Source organism: Sorex fumeus, unplaced genomic scaffold, assembly GCF_029834395.1.
Source record: "Sorex fumeus unplaced genomic scaffold, SorFum_2.1 ptg000041l, whole genome shotgun sequence".
NCBI lineage: Eukaryota > Metazoa > Chordata > Mammalia > Eulipotyphla > Soricidae > Sorex > Sorex fumeus.
This window is the reverse complement of record NW_026606098.1, coordinates 11,693,490-11,707,841: the sequence shown is the minus strand read 5'-3', so window position 1 is coordinate 11,707,841 and position 14,352 is coordinate 11,693,490. Positions and strand designations below refer to the sequence as shown.

The 14,352-nt window shown below is 45.2% G+C and overlaps 1 non-coding gene across 1 annotated transcript; it reads right to left on the bottom strand.

The window, feature by feature from the left end:
• Positions 1-14,011: 14,011 nt before the first annotated feature.
• Positions 14,012-14,072, bottom strand: LOC130029041 (U7 small nuclear RNA). Its single transcript, XR_008793257.1, has one exon. It is a non-coding gene; the product is annotated as a U7 small nuclear RNA (small nuclear RNA).
• Between the last annotated feature and the right edge of the window lie 280 nt (positions 14,073-14,352).

Genomic DNA, 14,352 nt, shown 5'->3' with positions numbered 1-14,352 from the left:
CTGCAGTGCTTCACAAACCAGCCTCTGACCCTTTCCAGAGTTGGACGTGATCTTGGCCAAGGTAACTCACTCACACCTGTGACCCCAGCACCACCGCACAGCACCCACTGCACCGCCCAAAGTCTCTGGGTCCCCCGAAAGTCTTTGCTGCACCTCAGAAACGGCCTGCGTATGGGAAATGAGGAAAAAACTAGCGTGAAACCGACCAGAAAGATGGTGTGGCCCCACTGCTCACAGTGTGAATATACGGAGGTGCGAGGAGCTCCAGGGATGCAGCTCTTGTCATGTCACAAAATCAGCCTTCACAGTCCCTCTGTCATGCTGTCATGGAGGGGCTCCAATTCCTCCTCTAGCCACGAGACCAATGGCAACAGGCAACCACAACTGGAATAGAAAGGGTTTCTGAAGGGCCCATCTATGCCATAACTTGTGCTTATGCCCGGAGCCATAAAGGGCCACGGTCTAGATGCAGAGAGACGCTTTTTGCCCACCCACGTGAATCCATGCTGCAAGGGGGATGGACTGATCAAGGACTGGAGAGGCAGCTACTGGAGTGGTTGCTCAACAGTGGGGGGCTGGGGATAAAGAGAAGACCCCTGATCCTGTACTGGTCAGTCAAACATTGAACCTATGCCCTCACACAGTTCATCAGTAAAAGCACATGTGGGTAAATTCAAGGTAATTCAGGCAGGTTGGTTCAGAGCACCTGACCTTATGATTCCCGGCGAATTAATCAAGATGGGGCAAAAGCAGTGACTCCAAAGCCAGCCCTGGAAATGCAGAGTGGAAATGTCCTAGCCGAAGCTCAGAGAGCTGGACAGACACTGGAAAAGAGAAAAGACTGGTTAGAACATCAGAGAGCACGGTCCAATAATACTGTCCAACCAGCCAACAAACTACCTCCTGAAAATGCACGACCAGTGTAAACTTGCCTACTAGGAAAACCACAGAAGGCAGTTTCAGAAACACAATTCCAATGCCAGAGTATGGAACAAGAGCAGGTGGACGCTTGCCTTGAATATGGTATATCTGGGTTCAATCCTCAGAATTCCAAATATACCCCTGAGCACCAAAGACGTGAAAATCCATGAGTAAGCCCTCAGTAGTGCGGGTGGGCACCAACAACAAAGATATATAGAGTATTTGTGTGTTATACATAATATATAATATATCATATAAATTACACATATATAAAATTTACTTATATTTATGTACATTTACTTATATTTATTATCTTATTCTTACTTTGGACAAACTGGCAGGCTACCATATGTAACCTGCCCACACGGCAGAGTACGGCAAACTCCCCGTGGTGTACCCAATATGCCAAATACCAGTAACAATGATGGGTCTCATTCTCCTAACCCTGAAAGAGCCTTGAATATGGCACTTTTTAAAAAAATTATCTGGGCTAAGACGAAGGAGACGTTACTGGGGCTAGCTCGAGGCAATCGATGAACAACAGGATGGTTGTGATCATGATGTACACGGACATACATATAAAAATCTAGAGTATATTCCAACACTAAGCATGGAGATTAATGGGCAACAAAGCATTCCGGTCACCATGAAGCATTTTTTGGCCTTCAAAAGACCTGAATCCTATTCATCATTCTAGTGAAAACTAGATTAATTGGACTTGGCTAATTCCAATTATAATACTTATTTTTTTCCTCTGATATTATTGAACTGATGGGTGGGATGCATGACTGTGACCAAACTTGTAAGTACTCACAGGTAAATGGAGCAGCCTGCTGGAATGTGGGGAGCTTGAGGAACTAACCTATATTCCCAACACTGTCAGACCTTTGATAAAAGGGGTCCATTCCATCCTTTCAAATGTCTTTCTATGCACAATAAATTTCATTTAAACTGTTTCCAATAGGTGCCAAAGAGATAGGACAGCAGGTAGGATATTTGTCTTCCACAAGGTTTAACAGGGCCTCAGAGCACCACCAGGAGTAAACTCTTAGCATGTCTTGGTGTGACCCAAAATGATGAAAAAAAGTTTAAAAATTAAAATAACTCTTCATTTCATGCCAATAAAGAACCTTAACAGTGCCATTTTGCTAAGATGAGTCAAAAAATTACTTATCCTTTATACTTCCACAACACTAATCAGTACTGAAACAAGGGAGGCAGAGATGACACAGGAGGGAAGGAGCTGGTCACACACGACAGACCTGGATTCTATAAGGTACCCCATAAGGATCCTGAGGTATAGATATCTAAACTCCTTAGAGCTAGGAGTGGGCTCAGCTGGTTGTGGTTCCCCAGACAGAACATGATTCAGGATGAATTAAAAAAGATGGTATGTCTGTTTCTGTGCCATAATCCCCCAAAGCCCAGGGCCTCTAAGCCAAGCCACAGGGGCTGAAGAGATAGTCCAGCAGGGACGGTTTTTGCCTTGTACGAGGTCTGGCCTGGGTTCAATCGCACCTTCTCCTATGGTACCCAAGGTAGGAGTAATTCCTGAGGAGGTGAGAGTAACACCTAAGCATGTCTGGGTGTGACCGAAAAGAAAAAAAAATGCTTGTTGCATATGTATTAGGACACCCACACACTGCCCAGGTAGACAGGTAGGATCCTCAGTCAAGTCCGAGTCAGAGCAAACAATGGAACAGTGGAGAGCCTTGACAGCCTTGAACGAACAGCATCTCTTTTCCTTTTTATTTATACACATTCTTCCTGGCTTTCACGAGAAGATCCAGAAACTACACGTTAACATACGCGTAAAATCCAAATATCAGGACACTCACATAGACTTTCCCTTACTGACTGTCATCACATGAACTTGTCACATACTACCAGGATCATTTCCTTCCTGACTGTACTTCTGAAGCACACCTAACACTTTGGTACAAACAAAACAGGCTTTAAGGGTGGCCTGTTTTGACATTGTAAAGTCTTATTAGGGAATCGAGTTATGTAGTATGAATGTTATGATGTTTCCAAAGTTTATGACTTGGGATATAACTAAGGCTGCAACAGTGGGCAGGGGGCAGGTTGGAGGAGGGATCAGGGAGGAATCCGAGCGAAGAACAGGGGAGAATACAGTAGGAAGAATCAAGAGGAGGAGGCTGGAAGAGTGGGCGAGGGTAAAGAACCAAGGAGAATGTTAGAAGGAGAATACAAGGGGAGAATGAGAGAGAATGGAGAAGAGTATCATGGAAAGTAGGGAAGAAAGAATCCAGGAGGAATCCAGGAGAATCAGGAGAGGAGTAAAAAGGAGAAAAGAGAGAGAAGAGTGGAAAATCAAAAGTGAATGGAGAGGGATTGGGATAAACTGTAACTGATACCAACCAGCCAGGCCCTTGTTTTCTCCTTTGTGAACCCATGGCCAGTGGCCATTCAGGGTGGAGAAAGCAGTGTGTGACCAGTGAACACAGGTGGCGAGAGGTGCCGTGGTATTCGTATTTATTTTTTGAATACACATTAAAGGTCCTCTACCACCAAGAATTGGATTCTGGATTTCTTCCTGGCCATGGCCAGCCTGCACCTTAAAAATAACATGCTGTTCCACTGAACTTCTTCATTAGAACAATACTATTGATTTCAGGGGGCTGGAGAGATAGCACAGCGGATAGGGCATTTGCCTTGCACGCGGCCAACCCGGTTTCGATTCCCAGCATCCAATATGGTCCCCTGAGCACCGCCAGGAGTAACTCCTGAGTGCAGATCCAGGAGAAACCCCTGTGCATTGCCAGGTGTGAACCAAAAAGGAAAAAATAATAATATTGATTTCCAATTTGCAAATCTTACCAGCTCACTCATACTCAGTAACTGTGTCCCTAAAACAAATTGCTGAAAGGTCAAATCTTGAAGCCCTGTTGTGAGTTCAGAAACCAAACACAATACGTCCAATTGAACATCCTTGAATGAGGCAGTGCAGGTGGAGGACAACTCTACAGTTGTCATACCCCAAAGTATCCCAGAACAAAACAAAATCCCTTGGGGGGATCACTGTGAGAAGCTTGGAAATCCTACAAAAGCTTTTTGGGTTTTGTTTTTTGAACAATCTCAGTGATGCTCGGGGACCAAGGAGCATGAATGTCATGGACTGGCAAATGCAGAAAAATAATGTCAAACCAAGAAAGTAAAACACAGGATCATTCCAAGATGGAGAGTCCAGAGGAGTGAAGGGCAGTGTGAGTGCTGCACAGACACCTAGATCCAGGAGCCCGAGGCCCCCAGAGTCACCAGCTTGTTTCATATGTATTAGGACACCCACACACTACCCAGGTAGACAGGTAGGGTCCTCAGACACTCACCTGCTTCCACGCCTTTCCTCACTGGCCTCAGGGCTCCTCCTTCAAGCCAGGAGATCACTGGAGGCTTCAACTCAGAATGCCTTGAACCCTACAGAGACGGAGCATGGATTGATCAGAAGGAAAAGGTGCCAAGTAAGCCCCACGTGTCCCTACAAAAACAGAGTAATTATTGGGAAGGCATGAACAGAATCTGCACTTCTGAAATGCCACATATTTGTGGTTATTGAAGAGCTAAGATCTAGCTTTTAGTTTAAGAATGTAATATGGGGACTCAGAAAATACCAGCGATAGTATAGTTCTGATCATGCACACAGCCAAGAGGAGTTTGATCGTATCACAATTTGTACTTTTATTTTTGTCTGGTTTGGGATCCTCACCTGGGGATGCTCAAGGCTTCCTCCTGACTGTGTACTCAGGATTCACCTCTGCTGGTGCTCAGAGACCACATAGAATGCCAAGAATAGAACTCATGTCCACTGTTTGCAAGACAATCACCATACCCACTGAACTGGCACTCTAGTCCCAGCACCACCTGGTATGTTATAAGCACACTTGAAGTGATGCCTGAGTGCAGTAAACCCAAAAGCTTAACAAATCCAAAAATGGACAAAGTTGGCCAAAGCCTCCAATTGTTTATAAAAGTAAACAGAAAAGGATCCAGACAGACAGCACAGCATGTGGGGCACTGGCCTTGCTCACACCCAACAGAGGTTTGATTCCAATATTCCATTGGGTCCCTCAGCAGTCAGCTGTGATCCATCACTGCATAGTCCAGAGGAAAACCCTGAGACTTGATGAACCAAGAAACATTGATCACGTGCACTCAAATAGAGTGGTGTCTGATGAGGTGAGACCCTAAGAAATAAATGAACAGTGATAGGAGAGACATCACAGCGTTAGGACACAGACGGTGCACACACATACAGGTTCGATCCCCAGCAGCACACATGGTCCCAGATTACAGCATGAGTAACTTAATACACAGCCAGGAATAATCTGAGAACCGGAAGGTGAAACCACAAAGCCAAATCAATGCAAAACAAAGAATTTGAACTTGACGGACAAATGCAACAGTAGGAGGGGTAAGGCGGCAACCTTTTAAGCTGGCAAATGGGTCCAATACTCAGCACACCACAGGCCCCAGGCAATCCCAGGAGTGATCCTTCAGCACAATTAGTGCATTGCCGTTGTGCCCCCAAATAAAACCAAAATCAAAACCAAGACAAATACACAAAAGTAATATGTAGCATAAGAATTAAACTGAGGAGCGAACTCAGGAATGACACAAACTAATTAGAGGGACCTGAACGACAGTACAGCACAAAGGGAGCTTTCCATGCCTAGGGCCAACCTGGGTAGACCCCTAACGCTCCAGAGACTCCTGTAATCCCACAGAGAGTGATTCCTATGCACAAAACTGAGAGTAATCCCCAAACATCAAAGGTCAGCACCAAAAACAAAACCAGGGAAGGAACTAGAGGAACAGCTACTGCACAACTGTCCGACATGCTGGCCCATCACAGTCCCAGCTACTCTTGGATATACAGCCATAGCCTGGGACAGGGAGCCCACGTGGTTCACTCCAGACACGGTCGGCCCCACACTGCTCTCACCAATGGTTGACAGGTCCTGGTAGGTCTACAGAATCACGTGCCTGTAGCCCTTCCATTGAGAGGCACATCCACTCCTGTGGGGTGAAGCTCACGATCACATTGGGGAAGGTCACCAAGTCCTGAGCCAACACACTGGGCAGCAAGAGTCAGGGTCTATTTCTCCACTGTTCCCTGGGCTGTAAGGCTAGAACACAGAGCCCTAGAGGGGCTCAGATTCTGTTCCCTTGGGAGCAGTCTCCATGTACACTCCTGGTTGACAGAACCCAACATCTCTCTAAGACAGCTGCATCTGATAAAATCTGAGTATGCTGTACTACAAGGTTTCTAAAGATGGCGGTCTTGCTCCTGACCACAGGGCTCCTACAAGCACTGCAGAGTAACAACTGCATGGAACCAGTGGGACCCAAATGAGTGACTCTGCTTTCAGCCCAATACACTAAACATACACCCCCTGCACCTCACAGCCCATGTTCGAAGGAGAAGGGGACACTCAATGTCTAGTCACCGACTATGCATGCAGCTATGTGCCTGTAGGACTCTCGTCATGGTTCAGGGCCATCCCAATTGGCTTTCGAAGTGGAAAAAGTGTCTAGAGACCAAGAGCTCTGCTGCCTTAGGGCACCCACACCCTGCCCATGGCCTGAGACAGGTAGGGTCCTTAGACACTCCCCTGCATGCATGCCTTTGCTCACGGGTCTCAGGGCTCCTCCTTCCAGCTAGGAGATCACAGTAGGCTTTAACTCAGAATGCCCTGAACCCTAGAGAGATGGAGCATGGATTGGTCAGAAGGAAAAGGTGACAAGAAAACCTCGTGTGTCTATATAAAAGGTAAAGGCCCTCCCGTTGTTCATCGATTTGCTCGAGCAGGCCCAGTAACGTCTCCATTGGAGACTTTGTTGTTACTGTGTCTGGCATATCGAATACGTCATGGGGAGCTTGCCAGGCTCTGCCGTGCTGGTGAGATACTCTCGGTAGCTTGCCGGGCTTTCCGAGAGGGGTGGAGAAATAGAACTCGGGTCGGCCATATTGGCAACTTCTAAGGCAAATGCCCTACCGCACAGAGTAAATTAGAGGGAAGGCATAAACAGAATCTGAACTTCTGAAATGCCACAGATCTGTGGTTATCCAAGAGCTAAGATCTAGCTTTTGGTTTAAGAGTGTAATATGGGTCCCAAGAAAATACAAGAGACAGTATAGCCTCGATCATGCACACAGCCTAGAGGAGTTGATGGCATCACATTTTGTACTTTTGTTTTTGTCTGTTTTGGGATCCTCATTTGGGGATGCTCACAGGCTTACTCCTGACTCTCTACTCAGGAATCACCTCTGCTGGTGCTCAGGGACCACACAGGATGCCAGGAATAGAACCCATGTCCACTGCTTCCAAGACAATCACCCTACCCACTCTAATGGCACACTAGACCCAGCAGCACATGGTATATCATCAGCACACTTGAAGTGATGCCTGACTGCAGTAAATGCAAAAATGAACAAAAATGCCAAAGCCCACAATTGTTTTTAAAAGTAAACAAAAAAGGATCCAGACAGACAGCATAGCATGTGGGGCACTGGGCTTGCTCACAACCAATAAAGGTTTGATTCTGACATTCCATAGGGTCCCTCAAGCCGTCAGCTGTGATCCCTCACAGTCCACAGGCAATCTCTGAGACGTGATAAACCAAGAACCACTGGAAGTGATCCCGTGGACTAAAACAGAGCAGTGCGGGATGGGGTGAGACCCTAAGAAATAAATGAACTGTGGTGGGAGAGACATTACAGCAAAAGGACACTGACTCTGCACACACATCCGGGTTTGATCCCCAGTAGCACACATGGTCCCAGACTATAGCATGAATAACTGAATACACAGCCAGGGATAATCTGAGTATTTGCAAGAGTTATTTCCAAAGCCAAATCTATGTAAAACAAAGAATTTGAACTTGAGGCCAGATGCAGCAGTCGGAGGAATAACGCATCCCAATCACTGCTCCTATGAGCACTGCAGAGTAACAACTGTGAACGGAGCCACTGGAACCCAAATGGGTGACCCTGCTTTCAGCCTAAAACACTAAACGTACGCCCCCTGCACCCCATAGCCCACGTTCTAGGGAGAAAGGGTCAATCAATGTCCAGACATCTACATATGCACATATACGCCTGAAGGACTCTCATCACAGTTCAGGGCCATTCCAAGTGGCTCTCGAAGCGGCAAAAGTGTCTTGAGCCCAACAGCTGTGCCCGACCCAGAGATCCATTTCTCTGGCTCTCTGGATCCATTTCTCTAGACAGGCACATGCCCAGAACTGCAAACAGAGCGGCAACTGAAAGCAGAATGTGTGACAGAGCAGGCGACTCTCTTCTGAGCGTGAAGGACAAAATAAGGAGTAATAAGCATGTCCTTGGACTCGAGTCACTGTAGCTGCCAGGGAGCAAATGACTCCAGCAGACCCCAGGGGGCCCGTGATACACACCAGGTAGGACTCCAGAGAACAGAGTCAGGAGGAAGTCCTATGCATCTCCCCTGTGAGACAAAAGTAACTCTAAAAAGAAATAAAGCAGCAGGATTGTGTAACAGGACAGCAGGTTGCAGACAGCGAGTAGGGCTGGTGATCCTCGCCAACCCGTAGGGTTCCCTAAGCACTGCCAGGTACAATGCCGGAGTGCAGAGCCGAGAGTATAATCCCCAGAATCACAGAAAACAAAATACCCAGATACAAACCCACGACTCCCAGCAACCCAGGTGGTCCCTGAGATCTCTCAGGAGGGATCCTTGAGCACTGAGGTACAAGTACTCTTTGAGCTGGGTGTGGTCCAAAAGCCAAATACAACAAAACTGACACAAACATCACCTCCAACAGCAGCGACTGGCACTCCCACCAGGAGGCACATCACAGGATCCTTCCTGAAATAACTCAGACATATTTGGCCCAGGAAGCCTGAGCACTCCTGTCACTGCAGCACCTCATATTGTTACTCCCCTCCTACCTGGGGTTGGTGTGACAGATGGCATGTCACCATCTTCTGCCGCCTCTGTTTCTTCCGAGGACCAGAAACCTGGAGAAGTCAGAGCTGAGAACATTGGAGAGCAGCACAACTCCCCATCTCTGACCAGCCACACCCTTGGGCACTGGCTCATGGAACCACCTTGGGAACAATGCCAGATGCTTCTGTTTCCCCAGGAGAAGAAAATGAGTGCTGCCTTTCCCAACAGAAGGTCTGGGCTTGGCTATAAGAGAGAAAACTCAGTGCTGCCTTGGCCTGGGGTCTCCCCCATGGGTCCCATAGAAGGTGCTCACAGGCCCAGCCAGGAGCTGACTCCAAGGCCAGCTCACACGCATCAGCGCTACCTGCAGGCTGGCAGGAGGACTGCCCCCGGCAACCATAGCGCAGAATGTGGCTCTATAACTGGGGCCGACCCTATCCTCTATAAAGAAAACCAAACTTTCAACACACACACACACACACACACACACACACACGCGCACAACCTTTTCTCAATGTGCTTACCTTGATAGACAGGGGTCCAGACAGAGCTCTGAAACTTGATATGGAAGCAGAAATTGCTGTTCGGACAGACTGTAAACTGCTACGATGCTTGTCTTGCTGAAACCAATCACTTCTCTACATTCCGGTCGCCGCGACAGCACTCCAGGAATAATACCTAAATCCAGAGCCAGATTAAACACTCGGGGTATCTCCAGGGATTTAGAGCCCCCATTCTCCACACCAAAAACTATCCGCAAAAGAAAACTAACATGGACAAACTCCAGCAGGATGCAGTCCTCAAGCACTGGCAGGTGTGGCCCCAAATCCCATCTCACCTGCTCCCCTAGTAGTGAATAGACCCCGGGAGAGTAGCTCAAAGGGCTGAGCACGTGCTTTAAGGTGGGGGACCTGGACTCTCAGAGACACATAGACAGAGGGGCAGAGTCCCTGACTATCTCCAAGTTTGCAGGAAAAAGAAGCCAGAAAATAAAAGGCAGAGTTCCTCCTGCTCTAGGACTGCTACAGCCTCCAGAGAGAGGCATGTATGACCTAGTGTACCTGGTCCCTGGAAACCCCCTTTCCGAATGAAGTTCATTCCAACAGCAGGGCACACACCTGGTCTGGGAGAGAGGGTCAGTGGGTAGAGCGAGGCTGAAAACTTGACAGGTGAACCAAAAAATCTTTTTCTGTGGAAAACAATTACATAGGATTAGCAGAGATAGTACAGTCGATAGGGTGTGTTTCTTTCCAGCAGCTAAGCCAGATTCAATTCTCCACAGCAGATAGGGCCCCCCTGAGCACTGCCAATCACGATACTGAGCTCAGATCCTCGACTAAGTCCTGAGCTCTGAATGCTTTGAACCAAAATCTACAATTCAAAAATAACAAATCAAAATTTTTCTGTGCAAAGAGGCTGCAGACATAGTACAGCTGCAGAGGTGCTCGTCTTACTGGAGAAAAACGATATTTCTCTACTGCCATCCCATATGGTTCCTTGAGCACCACTTGGAGCAACCCGAGTATAGTCAGGTCTGCCCCCCAAAAACCTACTAAAAGTTAATTAAAACAAACCGATAAAGGCAAGGGAGCCATGGTGATCATTTATCCTTCGTGAGAGCGCTCAGGGCATGCACTGAAAGAGCAGAGGTGACTTCCTGCTAACACTGCACACTCCATTGCAGGACCCCTGTGGCCCCAAACATCCCTTATGCACCACCTCCTCTGTCACCAGGCTCTGCATTCTCTCACAGCTTCCTGTGGGACCCCAGAACCGACTGGAGTTGGGGGGATGTGAAAGTCAAAAGCTCTACCGCATACTATTGGACCCAAGCGAGTGAGGAATCGCCCCCCACCCCCACCCCACCGGGCAGGAGGCACGTACATGGAGGGGACACTTGCCTTGTATGCTGCTGACCAGGATCGAGCCAGCATCCCCGTGGGTCCCCCAGCACCGCCAGGAGAGATCCCTGAGGGCAGAGCCAGGAGTCAGCCCTGAACGAAAATTGTTTCGAAAACAAGAAGGAAACAAACGCCTCCCACGGCTTACCTGGGGGAGGAGGCTGCGTGGGAGGCCAGGGACCCCTGCAAGACTAGCCCCCAGGCGTCTTCCTCAACCACTTTTCTTCAGCGCCTCCCGGACCGCCCCTTCACAGCTGCCCAGGGAGACGCCTCCAGCAGAGCCCCCTGTTCCATAAAATCCAGAATAAACGGGGAGGGGCCGCCGCCCGCTCGGCACAGAGGGACCCCCGCTCACAAGGCAGAGACCGCGGAGGCTCAGGGTGCCCAGAGCGAGCCTGCGGAGGAGGAGGCTCTGAGGAGCGGCTCTCTCAGGCGGCTGAGGAGGAACTGGGCGGGACCCCCTAGTCCGCCTGGTCGCCCCTTCCCGCCCCTCCCCGACTGCTCACGCTCCGACGACTCCGGTGCCTGACGGGAGATTCCGCCGCCCCAAAGACCCCAGGGAAAGGCGGGGCTCCGTGACGTCACCGACACTTCCAGTCAGAGTCTTAAAGGGCCAGGCTCCAAATACTCCTGACTCGTACTTTCTTTTTTTTTATGTTAAATGTTCAGTTTATATTGACCATTTGATGCATTAAAGGAAAAATCTGAATAGAAAAGCATGGAATAGTTAATATATTAATCATTAATTTAGCACTCTGAAAATTCTTTCACTATCAAACCTGTTACCAAGAAACCATTATATCTTCCGACAGATCATTTGAGCTTCTCTGTAAATGAGAGCATCGGTTTAAATTTCATAAACGCATTGTACAAAAGAGTTATATATCAACGTAATACTGTAAAATAAAGATAAAGGATATCAAGCTAACAATTTGTTTATTTTATTTTTTAATCACTGAGTTGCCTAAACATAGCTTTCATTGAAAAATATCATTACTGCTCTTCTCAGTTCGTAAAATTAAGAATTTATATAGTGTCTCATAACAAGTCTCAAAATGGAGACGTTACTGGGCCCACTGGAGCAAATTGATGAACAATGGCAGGACAGTGTTACAGTGTTACAATAGTATCTCATAGACACAGGCACACACATTAATGGCATTATGTCATTGTCCAAGATACAGAATAATTTAGCATGCTTCAAACCAAAGCAAGTTACCCACACTGCTGAAGTATTTGCTATGTTTTATGGAAAAGCCTCTCCATTGACCAGAAAGAGTAGAGTTCTTTTTGCTGTCATTGAATGGAATATGTCACTCGTAATAACCAGGAGACAGAAGGCAAAGGAAAGGAAAGGGAGAGGAAAAGAGGCTGGGGTGGGGGAGAGAGAGAGAGAGAGAGAGAGAGAGAGAGAGACTGAAGGAGAAGTCAGAAAAAGGGAAAGGGAAAGAAAGATTGATTCCTAATGAATGTATAAATGTGCTCTGTAATTTATTTTTTCCTCCAGAAATATTTTCCCTTTGAGAAACATACTTCCAGTTGAATGTTACTGATAGTACCTTTATAAACATGATTTTACTAATAAGACTTCTGTGTTTTATTTCGCCTACTTTCTTCATTTGATAAACTCCCTTTCATCCCCAAAGAATCATCTTTTTATTGAGGCCTACCTTTTCTAGTCTTTTCGGGCACATGAGGGATCCTTTTCTTTATTGTTGAGGCTCTTTGCATCTCTCTCATCTCTTTGCATCTCCCCCACTTAAATAAATGGTACTAAGACAATATCAACATCTATATCAATCTATGTATACGTATATATGTATATGTATATATACACATATAATCAGTTCCAGATAGAGGAAGAAATTAAAAATGAAACATATAAACATACAATTTTTTTAAAAAATGAGAAACATTAACATTTTACATATACATAGTCATCACTTCATAAAATGAATTGGGAGTGGCTCTTTTTTTATATTCAATGAATAATTCATGTAAGATTGGAATCATCTGTTTTTGAACATTTGGTAAAACTCACCTGAAAATCCTCTAGAGCTTATTATTATTTTTTGTATGAAAAATGTATGGGCACTAATTCAACTTTATATAGGATCATTTGGATATCCTCTTTCTCTTTTAAAAAATTACAATAAATGCATTCTCTAAAAATTTTCATGTTTTACGTAAATTTTCAAATATATTTACATTTGTGCATTATATCCCTTAGTAGATTTTAATCTCTGTTGACCATTGACCATTCCAACATGTCTCATTTATATTCTTGTTTTATTTGTACCTTTGTGGGGACCGGTGGAGCTTTCTTTTTTCAAAATTTTTTTAGTAGTTGAAAATGTATTACTCATGTTAAACAATTTTTATTTAGTTTATCCCAATTATTTATTTGTTTTCTATGTCATTAATTTATGCTTTTGCATTTATTATCACCTTTTGAAAAATTTTACTTTAGTTTATTTTACTTCTTTTCCTGATTACTTTCTTTAATTACATAAATTACTTGCTGAATTTTCAGACATTAGATAAACAAATGTGTGTACTCAAAATTATAGATTTCCCTCAAGTAGCTTATAAACTTTATCTTGCTAATGTTGAAATGCAGTATTTTTAAAACTAACTTTCAGAGTCAGAGAGGTGTTTTAGGAAGTTAGGCCTTGCATGTGTTTCTAGTTTTCCCCCGGCATCAGATAGGCCCAATAACCTTCTTCCCAAATCCTAGCACACTAGAAGTGATTTCTGAGCATAAAGCCAGGAATAAGATCAGAGCATAGCTGGGTGTGGCCCAAACCACAATTCCTGGTAAAAGTGAATAAATAGAAACTAAGTACTCTCAAATTTCCATTTTAGTTTTTTTACTCATGAGTAAATAGGAATTTATTTTTTAACTTTCAGGAATTTGTGTTATCTCTATAACAATTATGTTCTATGTTTAATCAGGCTATATGATACCAGCTTTTATTTTAATTTGTTGGTATTAATATTAGTTCTGGCCAGTCATTGTAAGTATTCTCTGTGAGCTTGAGAGAATGTGCACTGTTGGCGGACAGTGTATTGTATGTACAACTGAACTTATTTTACGAATCAAGGATATGTCTCAGTGATGAAGCATGTGTAAGGACTCAGATTTGATTCCTGGCGCTTCTAAAAATAAAATAAATAAACGAACAAGTTTATTGCTTTTTAAAATATTTTGTATCACAACTCATTTCGTTTGGGGGGGTGAGTGTGGGCTTTGAGTAGCAACCAGAAAAACTGCTAGACAAATTCTAAAAGAGCTGTAACACTTTTAACTAATTTCTTGATTTACCTATTAGTGATGATAGAATTGCCCACAAAGACGATGGTGTTAAGTTCTTCACATAAGAAAAGTGTCTGTCTGTGGCAGAGGCAGACTTGGGGTGGGGTTGGAAAGAGGAAAATTGAGGACATTGGTGTTGAGAAGTGTACACGGGTCAAAGGACAGGTGTTTGAGCATTGTAATACTGAAACTCAATCATGGACAACTTTGTTTTTCTCACGGTGATTTAATAAAAGAATTTTAAATACTTGAAATATTTTGAAACTAC